This window comes from Sus scrofa, chromosome 10 (genome assembly GCF_054392235.1).
Source record: "Sus scrofa isolate SSC_HxYL_T2T_F1_AM1 chromosome 10, Sscrofa_HxYL_maternal_Yorkshire_Landrace_v2.0, whole genome shotgun sequence".
In the NCBI taxonomy this organism is placed as follows: domain Eukaryota; kingdom Metazoa; phylum Chordata; class Mammalia; order Artiodactyla; family Suidae; genus Sus; species Sus scrofa.
Genome location: NC_139392.1, coordinates 69,272,785 through 69,287,061, shown reverse-complemented (window position 1 = coordinate 69,287,061; position 14,277 = coordinate 69,272,785). Strand labels below are relative to the sequence as shown.

Genomic DNA, 14,277 nt, shown 5'->3' with positions numbered 1-14,277 from the left:
TTGTGTCAAAATCAATGAAAACAAACTTTATAGGTATATTTAATGAAACCAATACTTGCTCTTGCTCTTGTGGAACGTGTCACGGATTACATAGTGGCTGCCTTTTAGGTCACAGATAAGGGTGTCTCTAGGACGCTGAGTGAGAGCTTTGGTATTTTCCTGACTCACAAGGACAGGAGCGTGCCGCCTGCTGAATCATCCTCCTTGCTTCCTGGGGTGCCTGGTTGTTCCAAGACACTAACGGGAGATTACATTGTGGTTACCATGGCAGCTACCCAAGGGCTGTCATGATCCTACAACAGATGTAGTACCATGTTCCCTGAAAATTGAATTATTTCTCCCTTCCCAAACCACAATCATTTCACTCATTGGAGTTCTTCAATAACTGGGCAAAGCTGATCTAAAGAATTGGTCACGTCCTTCTTTTCTTAACCAGCTAGATGGCCATATTAGGATAAAACTCATTTCCTAAAATTTATTCCTTCTAGTGAATGGTGATTGACATATGATGTTCCTTATTGTGTTTCTGGAAATTAAAATGAGTAATATCTAAGTAGAAATGTTTATTTTTTGTTGCTTTTATGATTATTATTTTTTTAGGGCTGCATCCCTGGCATAGGGAACTTCCCAGGCTAGGGGTCGAATTGGAACTGCAATTGCCAGCCTACGCCACAGCCACACCAACACAGAATCCAAGCCTGGTCTGCAAACTACACTGCACCTTGCAGCAAGGTTGGATCTTTAAACTGCTGAGTAAGGCCAGGGATCGAACCTGCATCCTCAGGGATACTAGTACAGTTCTCTTTTTTTTTTTTTTTTTTTTTGGTCATTATAGGGCCGTACCCTTGGTATATAGAAGTTTCTAGGCTAGGGATCTAATCAGAGCTACAGCTGCTGGCCTATACCACAACCATAGCAACTTGGGATCGGAGCTGTGTTTGCAACCTACACCGCAAGTCATACATCTCATACAGCTCATGGCAATGCCGGATCCTTAATCCACTGAGCAAGGCCAGGGATCCAACCTGAGACCTCATGGATGCTAGTCAGATTTGCTTCCACGGAGCCACGACGGAAACTCCACTAGTAGGGTTCTTTAACCCCCTGAGCCACAATAAGAATTCCCTGATCGATGCTTTGTATATAATAATTCTGTTTTTCATTTCTCTTGCCCTCAGGATTTATTATTTTTTTTCCTGAGATTTTCCTTGGAATCCTTCTAATTTCAGTGGCACAAAAAATGACCAGAAGCCTGTTACATTTCTAAACTGTTCCCTGGTTAGGAAAACAGTTAACCCGATATATCAGTAAGAGTCCTACTAGAAAAAGGTCCACTTAAATGAATTTAATGGAAGCAGATTCATAGATGGGACTATTTCCTGAGGGGGATAAGGGGACCAATGAGGATGCACACATTCCTACAGCCAGGAGCCACCCTGACGCCTGGGACTCTAGGTGGAAGAGGAGAGACCGGTGTTCCAGAGAGTGGAGAGAGCAGGAACCATGACAGAGCGGCTGCTAAAGGGAACTGCATTTATAGAGGTGAGCAGCTACCTTTCCACCAGAACCTTCCAGGCAGGGAGCGGAAAATAATTAACACCCTGATCTTTTTCTTTTCCACCTTCCATCCTCTGTCAGTGCCTCTCAGCCAAGAGCCGCAGGGCAAGGGAGTCTGGCTGTGATGCAATTCCAAAGGATTAGCCTCCAGGGCAGCAAGCTCACAGGGAAAGGTGGAGAATGCCTCTGGGAGTGGTGGTCAGGATGGAGAATAAACAGCTTATGGAACTCAGAATTTTTTTTTTTTTTGGCCTTTATAGCACTACAAAGTACAGAAAAGGAAGTTCCCAGGCTAGAGGTCCAATCGGAGCTGCAGCTGCTGGTCTACATCACAGCCACAGCAATGCAGGATCCCGAGTTGCGTTTGCAACCTACACCACAGCTCATGGCAATACTGGATCCTTACCCCACTGAGCAGAGACAAGGATTGAACCTGTATCCTCATGGATACTAGTTGGGTTTATTGCCACCGAGCCATAATGGAAAATCCTGAAGGCAGAATTTTGTATGGAGTAAAATTTCTGTGCATGAATTCTGTTCCACGTCAGTACCAACACTGCTTACTTTTTTTCTTAGGTTTTAGTGCTCAGTCTGTTATTGCCAAGATATCTGATTTGCAGCTGATCTGACTTATAGTTTTGTATCATATTATCAGATTTGGATTGATGCTGGGAAATGATAATTATACTTTATGTAGCAAAAAAAGATGACCTCATGCATTTTAATATTGCTGCTGTTGTTGTTTTTGGTCACAGCATGCAGTGGCTTCATGTTCCCAGACTAGGGATCAAACCCAGCTGCAGTGGTGAAAGTTGTCGAGTCTTAGCCACTAGGGAACTCCCAATATTGTAATTTTTAAATATAATTCTGACTGTACAAAGACGTTACTTTTGGAGTTTCCGTCATGGCTCAGTGGTTAACAAATCCAACTAGGAACCGTGAGGTTGTGGGTTTGATCCCTGGCCTCGGTCAGTGGGTTGGGGATCCGGAGTTGCTGTGAGCTGTGGTGTAGGTCGCAGGTGTGGCTTGGATCCTGCGTTACTGTGGCTGTGGCGTAGGTTGACGGCTACAGCTCCCACTGGACCCCTAGCCTGGGAACCTCCATATGCCAAGGGTGCAACTCTGGAAAAGACAAAACAAACAAACAAAAAACCCCCAAAAAACATGCTACTTTCTTTAAAAAATATTTTTTCTATTATGGTTTATTACAGGATATTGAATATAGTTCCTGTGCTATACAGTGAGAACTTGTTTATCCATTCTGTTTATAGTAGTTTGCATCAGCTAATCCCAAACTCCCAGTCCATCCCTCCTCTACTCCCTCCACCTTGGCAACCACAAGCCTGTTCTCTATGTCTGTTAATGGGTAGTTTCCCTTTCCTAGATAAATTCATTTTGCGTCATTTTTAGAGTCTTCATATAAGTGACATGACATGGTATTTGTCTTTCTCTCTCTCTCTCTCTTTTTTTTTTCTTTTTTTTTTTTTTTTTTGTCTTTTTGCCATTTCTTGAGCTGCTCCCGCAGCATATGGAGGTTCCCAGGCTAGGGGTTGAATTGGAGCTGTAGCTGCCAGCCTACACCAGAGCCACAGCAATGTGGGATCGGAGCCGAGCCTGCAACCGACACCACAGCTCACAGCAACGCCAGATCCTTAACCCATTGAGCAAGGCCAGGGATCGAACCTGCAACGTCATGGTTCCTAGTCGGATTCGTTAACCACTGCGCCACGACGGCAACTCTGGCATTTGTCTTTCTCTGTCTGACTTACTTCGCCGAGTATGATAATCTCTAGGTCCATGTTGCTGTGAATGGTTTTATTTCATTCTTTTTATGGCTGAGTGGCATTCCATTATACATATATATTACATCTTTATCTACTCCTCTGTCAATGGACATTTAGGTTGTTGCTATGTCTTGGCTATTTTAACTAGTGCTGCCAGGAACATAGGGGTGTGTGTATCTTTTTGAATTAAAGGTTTGTCCAGATACATGCCTAGGAGTGGGAATGCTGGGTCATACGGCAACTCTATTTTTAGTTTTCTGAGGAACCTCCATACTGAAAATCATGTAACTTTTTTTTTTTTTAAATGTTATCATTTTTCTCTCTCTCATGCCACTTTATTTATTTATTTATTTATTTATTTATTTTGTCTATTTGCTATTTCTTGGGCCGCTCCCGCGGCATATGGAGGTTCCCAGGCTAGGGGTCCAATCGGAGCTGTAGCCTCTGGCCTACGCCAGAGCCACAGCAACGGGGGATCCGAGCCGCGTCTGCAACCTACACCACAGCTCACGGCAACGCTGGATCGTTAACCCACTGAGCAAGGGCAGGGATCGAACCCGCAACCTCACGGTTCCTAGTCGGATTCGCTAACCACTGCGCCACGACGGGAACTCCCATGTAACTTTTAAAGTGTGGAACTGAGAAATTTCCTCAGGATGGATTCCTCTAACAGATACCATACATGATCATAAGAGTGAATTGGGAGTACACAGGCTGCAAGTAACGTACATTTCACGTGCTCAACTCCAAGTGGCATAGGCCGTGACCTTCACCACAGCTCACAGCAGTGCCAGATCCTTAACCCGTTGAGCTGCAGCCAGCATCTTCAGGAAAATATTATCATGATGACCACCTCCATCCTGCATGTATGTTTTGAAAATCCCACAAAATTGAGTTTGTATTTGAGCTTAGGGCTGTTCAGTTTTATCTGAAAATAAAAGAGAGGTTCTTCCCCTTCCTTCCTTCCTACCTTTTTTTTTTTTTTTCGTGTGTTTTTAGGGCCACACCTGATGCATATGGAAGTTCCCAGGCTAGGGGTCGAATCGGAGCTGTAGCTGCTGGCCATAGCCACAGCCACAGCCACAGCCACAGCCATGCAGGATCCAAGCCATGTCTGGGACCTACACCACAATGCATGGCAACGTTGGATCCTCAGCCCACTGAGCGAGGCCAGGGATGGAACCTGCGTCCTCATGGATACTAGTCAGATTCGTTTCCTCTGAGCCATGATGGGAACTCCTGAGGTTATTCTCTTTCTGCTCCCAGAATTTCCCTAGTGGGATTAACCTTCTCGTGCCTGCAGGCTTGATTCAGCACCCTTAATTGATGGCTTTCTTCCTTATCTCACTTCCTCACTCCCTTTACTGTGCTTCCATCATCTCCCAAGTAATCTTCTTGTACTTTATTTAGTTATTTAGTTAGTTAATTATTGCTTTTCAGGGCTGCACCTGCGGTATATGGAAGTTCCCAGGCTAGGGGTCGGATTGGAGCTGCAGGCGCCAGCCTACACCACAGCCACAGCAACATGAGATCCGAGCCATGTCTGTGACCTACACCACAGCTTACAGCAATGCCAAATCCTTAACCCACTGAGTGAGGCTGGGGATTGAACCTGCATCCTCAGGGATATTAGTCAGGTTCATTACCCCTGAACCACAATGGGAACTCCTCTTCTTGCATTTTAATCCTTGCCTCAAGGAGCTTCTGAAGGAACCCAGACTCAGAAAGAGGTATACTTTCATCTCCTCCCTGTGTCAATCTGCGGAGATCTGTCTTCCATGACTTTATGACAAATTACTCTTTTAAGTTGAAAAGCCTCCATGGGGAGTTCCCGTTGTGGCTCAGTGGTTATTGAACCCGACTAGCATCTATGAGGACTAGGGTTCGATCCCTGGCCTCGATCAGTGGGTTGAGAATCTGGCATTGGCACGAACTGTGGTGTAAATTGCAGATGCAGCTCAGATCCCGAGTTGCTGTGGCTGTGGTGCAGGCCGGCGGCTATAGCTCTGATTGGATCCCTGGCCTGGGAACCTCCGTATGCCACAGGTGCAGCTCTAAAAAGACAAAAAAAAAAAAAAAAAAAAAAAAAAAGAACTTGATGGAACTTTAGTTTTATCATTTACTGACCACTTGTCAAATGTCAGGTGGCACCAAAAGGGCTAGGTGCTTTTATCCCATTTAGTCCTCCCACCCACCCTGATATGCCTATCCTATGGAGTTTAGTAATGTGATTTGTTTGGGTGTTTTATCTACTGTACCGAATTGTATACACTTACATAAAGTTTTATTTGCAAATTTATTTATCACCAGTTACTTGCTAGAACCATCAGTACAATGTTGAGCAAAATTGGTAAAAGCAGATATCCCTGCCTTGTTCCCAAAGTTTGGGAAGTAGCTTTATTTTTAAATCAAGAAATACTATTTCTTTTCCTTTTTATTTATTTATTTTTTTGTCTTTTTCTAGGGCTGCACCTGCGGCATATTGGAGGTTCCCAGCTAGGGGTCTAATCAGAGCTGTAGTCACCGGCCTACGCCAGAGCCGCAGCAACTCAGGATCTGAGCCGTGTCTGCGACCTAAACCACAGCTCACAGCAACGCTGGATCCTTAACCCACTGAGCAAGGCCAGGGAACTGAACCCGCAACCTCGTTGTTCCTAGTCGATTCATTAACCACTGAGCCAGGACAGGAACTCCAAGAAATACTATTTCTATCTTAGCTGTGTTTCACGTCGAAACATTGCACTGCTGCCCAACTGGGGCAAATATTAAAGGTTTTTCAAACAATATAAATAGGCTTAAATAATGAATTACTGATTACTGATTTTTATTTTAGGGTCATTTCCTTGCTGCCTTTTCCGAGGTATATATAAAAGTGAAATGAACACGCGTTTTATTTAAAGGCTATAAGCAGAAAAAATTATCAGTAAAAGTATATCTGGAGTTCCCACTGTGGCGCAACTGGATTGGTGGTGTCTTGGGAGTACTGGGACGCAGGTTCTATCCCCAGCTCGGTACAATCGGTTAAGAATCTGGTGTTTTGCTATAGCTGCAGCTTAGGTCACAGCTCATATCTGATCCCTGGCCTGGGAACTCCATATGCCTTGGGGTGGCCAAATAAGAAAATAAATATATAAATAAAATAATTTAAAATTACATATCTGAATTATTGATTGGCTAATAACATAGTTTAAATTTTAAGGTTAACTACTAATTTTCTTGTATCAGAAAGCTCTGATTGTGTAATTTTGGGAAAAAAAAAAAAACTCCAGGCAGCAATTCACCCTTTAAGTTCTAATTATTTATACCTGCGTTTGTTTTTATGGGTATAAAAAAACTGATCATGTAAATTTAGTGAAAAGGGTGAGATTTCACAAAACAATAAAGTTCTTAACATCCTTAAAGAGATGGTGCTATGTAAATTTGAATGCCACTATAGTCTATGATTATAATTCCCTTTGATATTTCTGGAAATTAAGCCCTGAAATAAATATAATCAAATACTGGAACACATTAGGCAAAATAATTTCCTGGGCATCTGTGTAACCCGTGGAAACAGGAGGCAGCTGACATTACGAAGTGGGCGAGTGAACAAATACACACAGAAACACTTGCCTTCAGTGTTTTTTCTCAAACATATATATCTTTTTCTTTTTTTCTTAAATTTTATTGGAGTATGTTGTATTAGTTTCAGGTGTTCACCAAAGTGAATCAGATATATGGAAAAATACATCGATTCTTTTTTCCCATCTAGGTTATTACAAACTATTGAGTAGATTTTCTTGTGCTATACAGTAGGTTCTTATTAATCATCAGTTTTATACAGTAGTGCCATATAGTATTTCCACCCTCCCAACTCCTCCCCCCCAATGGTTTCATCTCTGGTTACCATAAGCTTGGTTTTGATCAAACATATTTTTCTTGACCCTAATTAGGACATGAACAAATGGTCCATGAAATTCTAATTTTATTTTATTTTATTTTTTTGTCTTTTTGCCATTTCTTGGGCCGCTCCCATGGCATATGGAGGGTCCCAGGTTGGGGTCAAATCGGAGCCCTAGCCGCCAACCTATGCCAGAGCCACAGCAACGCGGGATCCTTAACCCACTGAGCAAGGCCAGGGATCAAACCTGCAACCTCATGGTTCCTAGTCGGATTCATTAACCACTGTGCCACGACGGGAAGTCCTCTAATTTTATTTTTTAAAATAGAGGAACCAAATCTTTAAAACTCAAGTAAGGCCCTACTTTAAGAAAAATAAAGCCCTCTTAAAAAAGGAACATATATTCGACATGATGTACACTAAGCCTCAAAATAAATGTAGTAATTGGATTTTAAGTTATTATGGGGAGTTCCCATCATGGCTCAGCAGTTAACGAACCTGACTAGTATCCATGAGGACTCGGGGTTGATCCCTGGACTCACTCAATGGGTTAAGGATTCGGCCTTGCTTCGAGCTATGGTGTAAGTCGCAGACATAGCTCAGATCCGGGGTTGCTGTCGGTGTGCCATAGGCCGGCAGCTACAGCTCCATTTGGACCCCTGGGATTCTCCATATACCACAGGTGCAGCCCCCCCCAAAAAAAATTATTATGGTAATGATCAGATATTTGAGGAGTTCCCTGCTGGTCTACTGGTTTAAGGATCCGGCATTCTCAGAGTTGCAGTGCAGGTTTGCTCTCTGGCCTGGGAATTTCTGCATGCTTCGGATGCAGCCAAAAAAGATTAATTTAAACTTGATGAAAATAATTCTGAATTTTTTTTGAAAATAATTCTGAATTTTAAAATGTTTACCTGATATATGTACTAGTTTACCTGATATTCTTATTTTAACCAGGTAAACTTTGATAAAAACAGGTGAAGCCTGAATTTTTTGTTTTTTTACTTTTTAAGGCCACTCCCTCGGCATATGGAGATTCCCAGGCTAGGGGTCTAATCGGAGCTACAGCTGCCAGCCTACACCACAGCCACAGCAATGGCAGATCTGAGCCACGTCTGCGAACTACACCACAGCCCACGGAAACGCCAGATCCCCGACCCACTGATGGAGGTCAGGGATGGAACCTGCATCCTCATGGATACTAGTTGGATTTGTTTCCATTGCACCACAACGGGAACTTCTGGAAAAATTTTAAAGATTAAACGTTTTTACTTGTTTGAATGGATAAGCCCTACTCATGGTTTGAATATCAAAAAGTTTAAATATGAATACAGTGAAAAGGCTTTCCCATGCTTTCCGTCCACAGATTTCTCATACCTCAACAGTTAGTTTGTCCCAGTTTAATGCATATACAAGCTAAGACCTTTTTTTCATTCTTTTGCTTTTTTTCATTCAACAAAAAAATCTTGGAGATCTTAATATTAAAGAATGAAGCACTTAGTCTTTTTTTGCTAACAGCTATATTGCTTTAAAATGTACAGATAGGGGGTTCCTGTTGTGGCGCAGTGGTTAACGAATCCGACTAGGAACCATGAGGTTTCGGGTTCAATCCCTGGCCTTGCTCAGTGGGTTAGGGATCCGGCGTTGCCATGAGCTGTGGTGTAGGTTGCAGACGTGGCTCCGATCCTGCGTTGCTGTGGCTCTGGCGTAGGCCAGTGGCTACAGCTCTGATCAGACCTCTAGCCTGGGAACTTCCATATGCCACGGGAAGTGGCCCTAGAAAAAGAAAAAAAAAAAAAGTACAGATAGGAGTTCCCGTCATGGCGCAGTGGTTAACGAATCCAACTAGGAACCATGAGGTTGTGGGTTCGGTCCCCGGCCTTGCTCAGTGGGTTAAAGGATCTGACATTACTGTAAGCTATGGTGTAGGTTGCAGATGTGGCTTGGATCCCACATTGCTATGGCTCTGGCGTAGGCTGGTGGCTACAGCTCTGATTAGACCCCTAGCCTGGGAAACTCCATATGCCGAAGGAGCGGCCCAAGAAATGGCAAAAAGACACACACACACAAAAAAAGTACAGATATATCATAATTTAACTAGTGTCTTGGAGTTCATGCTGTGGCACAGTGGGTTAAGACCCCGACTGCAGTGGCTCCGGTTGCTTCAGAGGTGCAGGTTTGATCCTTGGCCTGGTCCACTGGGTTATAAAGGATTGGGCACTGCTGTAGCTGTGGCTTGGATTCAATCCCTGGCCTGGGAACTTTCATATGCTGTGGGTGTGGCCATAAAAAAATAAAAAATAATAGCTAGTGTCTATATTGATGGATGGAGTTAGGTTGTTCCCATTCATTTGCTATTCTCAGCAATAGGATTAAGAAACACCTTATTTCAGAGTTCCCATCGTGGCTCAGTGATTAACGAATCCGACTGGGAGCCATGAGGTTGCAGGTTCAATCCCTGGCCTTGCTCAGTGGATTAAGGATCCGGCATTGCTGTGAGCTGTGGTGTAGGTTGCAGACGCAGCTCGGATCTTGAGTTGCTGTGGCTCTGGTGTAGGCTGGTGACTGCAGGTCCGATTGGACCCCTAGCCTGGGAACCTCCATATGCTGTGGCTGCGGCCCTAGAAAAGACCAAAAAAAAAAAGGAAACACCTTATTTCTTATGTGTGGAAGTACATCTACATCCATGTGCTCAATCCCTAGATGTGAAATTGGAGGTTCAGAGTAGGCATGCATTTGTAATTTCCATAGATACTGCCAAATTCCTCGTTCTCTATATTTTAGCCAAAGCAGTGAGGCCAGATATAATTTTATGCTTTTTCATTTCATTCAGAAATGTACAGTGAAAAGTGGGTTACCTAATAAAGAAAAAGAAAGAAAGCAGGACAAGTTTATCCAGTAATTTACAGAGTACCTTTTTACTCAAAAATACACTCAACAGAAATTTATTGTACATCTACCCATGCCAAGTACTTTTAGGCATTTGGGACTATAGCATCTAAACAAATCAATCTCAGATCTGTCTTTGTGGAGCTTACATTTGGAACTCTATGTTACTTCTTAAGGAGGGAGTTGTGAGTTAAATGTCAATATCCTGAAAATGATCTGTTGAGATCCTGAGCACAGGCGCCAAACATATGCTACCAGTTTTACTTAAAAACCAACTAGAGGCAATGTTTCATATGACTTCATAGCTTTCCATCAGGTCCTTTTAAACAACACGCTTGAGCGAGAGCTCTTTTTATCTGGTTCCATCTGCTGTTGGTAGTGATCAGTATACTGTGGGCATTGTGGTATCATCTGAGATTAGGTTGTGAAATAGGAAGTGGAGTTATAAGCAGATCCGCAAGTATATGCAAACTGTTTAATTCTATCTCTTGCTGAAACCAAGAGTCTAACTCAGGCTTGGGGAGTAGGGAAGATAAAGTTATCAGGACATTCCCATCCGGGCACAGTTGCTTTTCCGCTGTCTGTCCCTGTTTTGGTTCTAGAAAGAGATCACAAGGGATTCTATGGAAAATAGTTTCAGAAGCACATGGTAGTAATACTCTACTGAACAAAGGCATGGCAAAGAACTCGTTAGAAACTGAGGGAGACAGAAAAGACTACCCATGCCAAGGAAAGGGGGTCTTGAGTGTACTGATAGAGACAGTATGGTCTCAGGCTTAAGTACCTTTTCTTTGAGAGAGGAGAGTATCTTACAACTTTAAGCCCCCCGCCCTGAACATTAGATTTAATTTTCTAACAAGGTAGTAAACTAGAGTTGTTAAAGTCTTGACAATATCCCAGTGGGTTCTTTGCAGTCATTAAAGAAAAACTGGGAGTTCAGCTTGTGATTAAGGAAGCCAATGGCATCTTCAAGCATGAGGTGAAGAACAGAGAAGAGCCAATTGAATAATACCTTGGCCTTTTTTCCTAGTACTATTAACATTTTATCCAGGCGCCATAACAGACACAATCAACAGTTGGTTACTAAATGAATGGTGTCTGCAGTCCTAATACATAGCAGTTATTTTTCTCAGTCATTGAATTTTAGAGCTTAGAAGGAGACTTTGGACTTGTCCACAGGCTTTTTGGGCAGCTAAGGTTGAGAAAGATGAAGCGACAATGGAAGGAGGAGGTCTCCCCCTACATTCCCAGTGCAGCGGATCTCCTGCAAACGCAGCATACTGGGCTAACTTTGGGCAACAACACCGCAGCGCACACAACAGGCCAGTGGACAGCGGGGAGAGGAGTCGGCGGTCAGCTGCCTCGGGACTGCAGCGGAGTGTGCGCTGCCGGTCCCAGCAGGAGCCCCGTCATGGACCAGGGTCTCCAGAGCTGCACTTCACCGACCGAAGTATCCTGTGGACTCTTCCTGAGCCTGCCCGCGGGATTTCCGGGTTCAGGAACCGCTGACCGACGCCGGGCAGCGTTCCCAGCAGGCAGGCGGCAGGAGAAAGAGGTGGGGGCGGGCCCACGGCCCCCTCCTCCCCAGCCCCACTCCAACCACTCCAGTCTCGGAAGTTTTCCAGTCCACCCTTCCCTCCTTTTCCCCAGGAGCGTTTTCTCAGCTTTTCCCACCTGGAGTTTGCAAAGCATCCACACCCCCTCCGCCCTCTAGGAGCGCGCCACTCCGCGCGCCTCGGCCCCGCCCTCTGCCTCCCCTCCTCCTCCCGGATCCTCCAAGGCCGAGTCACCCCTCGCCCGGCGGGCCGTCACGTGCGCCTCGCCCCGCCCCATCACGTGGCGCGCCCCGCCCCCGTCCCACGTGACCGCTTCCCCGCCCCGCCCCCGCGCCGGCGCGCTCCGACGTGCCCTGGAACTTACCCTCCCGGGGAGAGCTGCCTGCGGGGACGCGCCGGCCGCGGCCGCCGCCGAGTGAGCGCCCTTCGGGCTCGCCTGGGTGCCCCACTGCTGCCGCCGGCACGGGAGGGAGCCGCTTCCCGCGAGGCCGCTGCGCTCTCTGTGAGGTGAGGGGGCTTGCGAGCGGAAGGCAGTTCGGGCGGCGCAGCACAAAGGCGCCTGGGGCTGGGGTTTGTACCCGCCGAGGGCTGCGGGGCCGGGGGAGGCGTGTGCTGGCGCGCGGTGGCGCCGAGGGGCGCGAGTGCAGCCGGAGGCGCGGCCCGAGGGGTCGGGGCTCGGGGCGGGGACCGTCGCCGGCAGGTCGGCAGATATGGGCTGCGGGGTTTAAATGGCTCGAAGTTGTGGCTCCTTTGCCCCCCGGTTTTCTGACTTCCTGTGAGAGGGCAGTGCCCGCCGCCCCGCCCCCAGGAAGGAGGGTATCGGGGCGTGTGTGTGTGTGTGTGTGTGTGTGTATGTGTGTAAAAGGCTGGCGGTGCCGCCCTCTTTCCTGGTCTCCCGCCACCGCGCGTGCCCGCTTCCCAGCCGCTGGAGGGGGTGCACCCCCCACCCCACCCCGGAGCGGATCTGGGCCTCCCCTCGAGGGCTTTGACCTCAAAACTGGGCGCTCGGGGCTCTGCAGTCTGTAGAGGTGCCCCGCCCCTGCTGAATGGGCATTTGCTTCTCTGCGAGGAATTTCCTCGGGGTCCTTAAATTTAAAGAATTCCCTGTCCTCTCCTCTGGGGTCGTTGATTATCTTCTAAGAATGACTGTCCTTGGCGTGTTTTATCTTAAGTTACCGCAGACTCCTGGAGAAGAAACGGCCACAGGGTCATCAGCAGAGCAAAAGGCACGGCCTTGCGTTTTAGAGGCGTGTGATGTTTTCCTGTCGGCTGCAGCAGCAGTCGTTTTAAATGCACTTGCGAAGGCAAAAGCAAAATGTTCAAAGCGTAGCACTATGAAAAGTTCTCACGTCATTCCAAGCGAAGTGTTGTGGCAGAGGCAGTTAGCCCTCGTCCTGCTTGATGGTTAATCATGACCTGTGGAGGTAGAATTTATTGACCGTTCATGCGCGTATTCCTTGGGGGCGATGATGTAGAGGAAGGAATATTGAGGAGTCGCTGGAATCTGGTTCAGATTCTGCCCCCCGCTTCTAAAGGTGAGACCTTGGAAGGCTCTGAATGTTGCAGTGAGAGGTTGTTAAAGTATCCAGCTCCTTGCCATGCCTCTCTAATATTTAAATGTTGGGTACCGGTAGCCTAGAGATAGATGTACTAGTTTGTCATTCGGTGTTCCTTACCTGATCCGCAGGAGGGTGTGTTACAGGCTGAAGCATCTTTGTGTATTTTTTTATTTGAATAGACTGTGGCCGCTCAGGCCAGTATTTTCTCTTTGTTTTATTTTAATTTTATGGCTGTACCTGGGGCGAATGGAAGTTCCTAGGTCAGGGATTGAATCTGAGCTGCAGCTGTGACCTAAGCTGGATCCTTTAACCCACTGCACTCCACTTCACTCCCTGCCCCAGCTGGGGATTGAACCCTTGCCTCTACAGTGATTGGCGCCACTGTAGTTGCATTCTTAACCCACTGTACCACAGCGGGAACTCCTTCCTCTGTTTTAAAAATGTCTTGGAGGAGTTCCCTTGTGGTGCACCTGGCTAAGGAGCTGGTGTTGTCACTAGTCAAGGCTCAGCTCAGGTCGCTGCTATGGTGCGGGTTCAACCCCTATCCTGGGAACTCCCCATGCTCCGGGTGCTGCCAAAAAAAAAAAAAAAACAAAACTAAAAAAAAGCCTTGGAAATGTTTCAGAGCAGGGATTTGGGATTCCAGAGCAGTGACCCAGGCTCTGAAGACTTGACTGTGAGCCGAGGCAGCCTGAAGGGCCAGAGAAGCTGGACACGCAGGTGTGGCCCATAGTTGCAGTAGCTCTGCCCCCTGGAGGGGGTTTCTGTGGGGAAGAATGAGTTCAGTCAAATGTACCAGGTTACGTGTGTTCACCCCAGTATTTGGTGATAGGGTTCTGTTCCTGCCGTACCAACCACAGAAGTTGGAGAAGGTTGCCAACTCATTGATCCTAGTTGTCTATGTATAGTCAATATTTTATGAATCTTTAGATTTTTTTACTCACTACACTAGTTGTTAGGCACAAGGGAAGATATGTAAGTGCTGCAGAATAGGAGCATATTATTTGTAGTCAGTCATTTGGCTTTTCTTTTATTAATTAGGAAAGTATCCGTTT

At 46.0% G+C, this 14,277-nt stretch overlaps 1 protein-coding gene across 21 annotated transcripts in view; it reads left to right on the top strand.

Annotated features, from left to right (window-relative positions):
- The first annotated feature begins 11,995 nt into the window (after positions 1-11,995).
- ARHGAP12 (Rho GTPase activating protein 12) overlaps positions 11,996-14,277 on the top strand; it is a 118,612-nt gene continuing 116,330 nt past the window's right edge. For all 21 annotated transcript variants that reach the window (XR_014817834.1, XM_021064804.2, XM_084980089.1 and 18 more), the window contains exon 1: positions 11,996-12,170. The gene's annotated coding sequence lies outside the window, so the exon portion shown is untranslated. The remainder of the gene's footprint in view (positions 12,171-14,277) is intronic.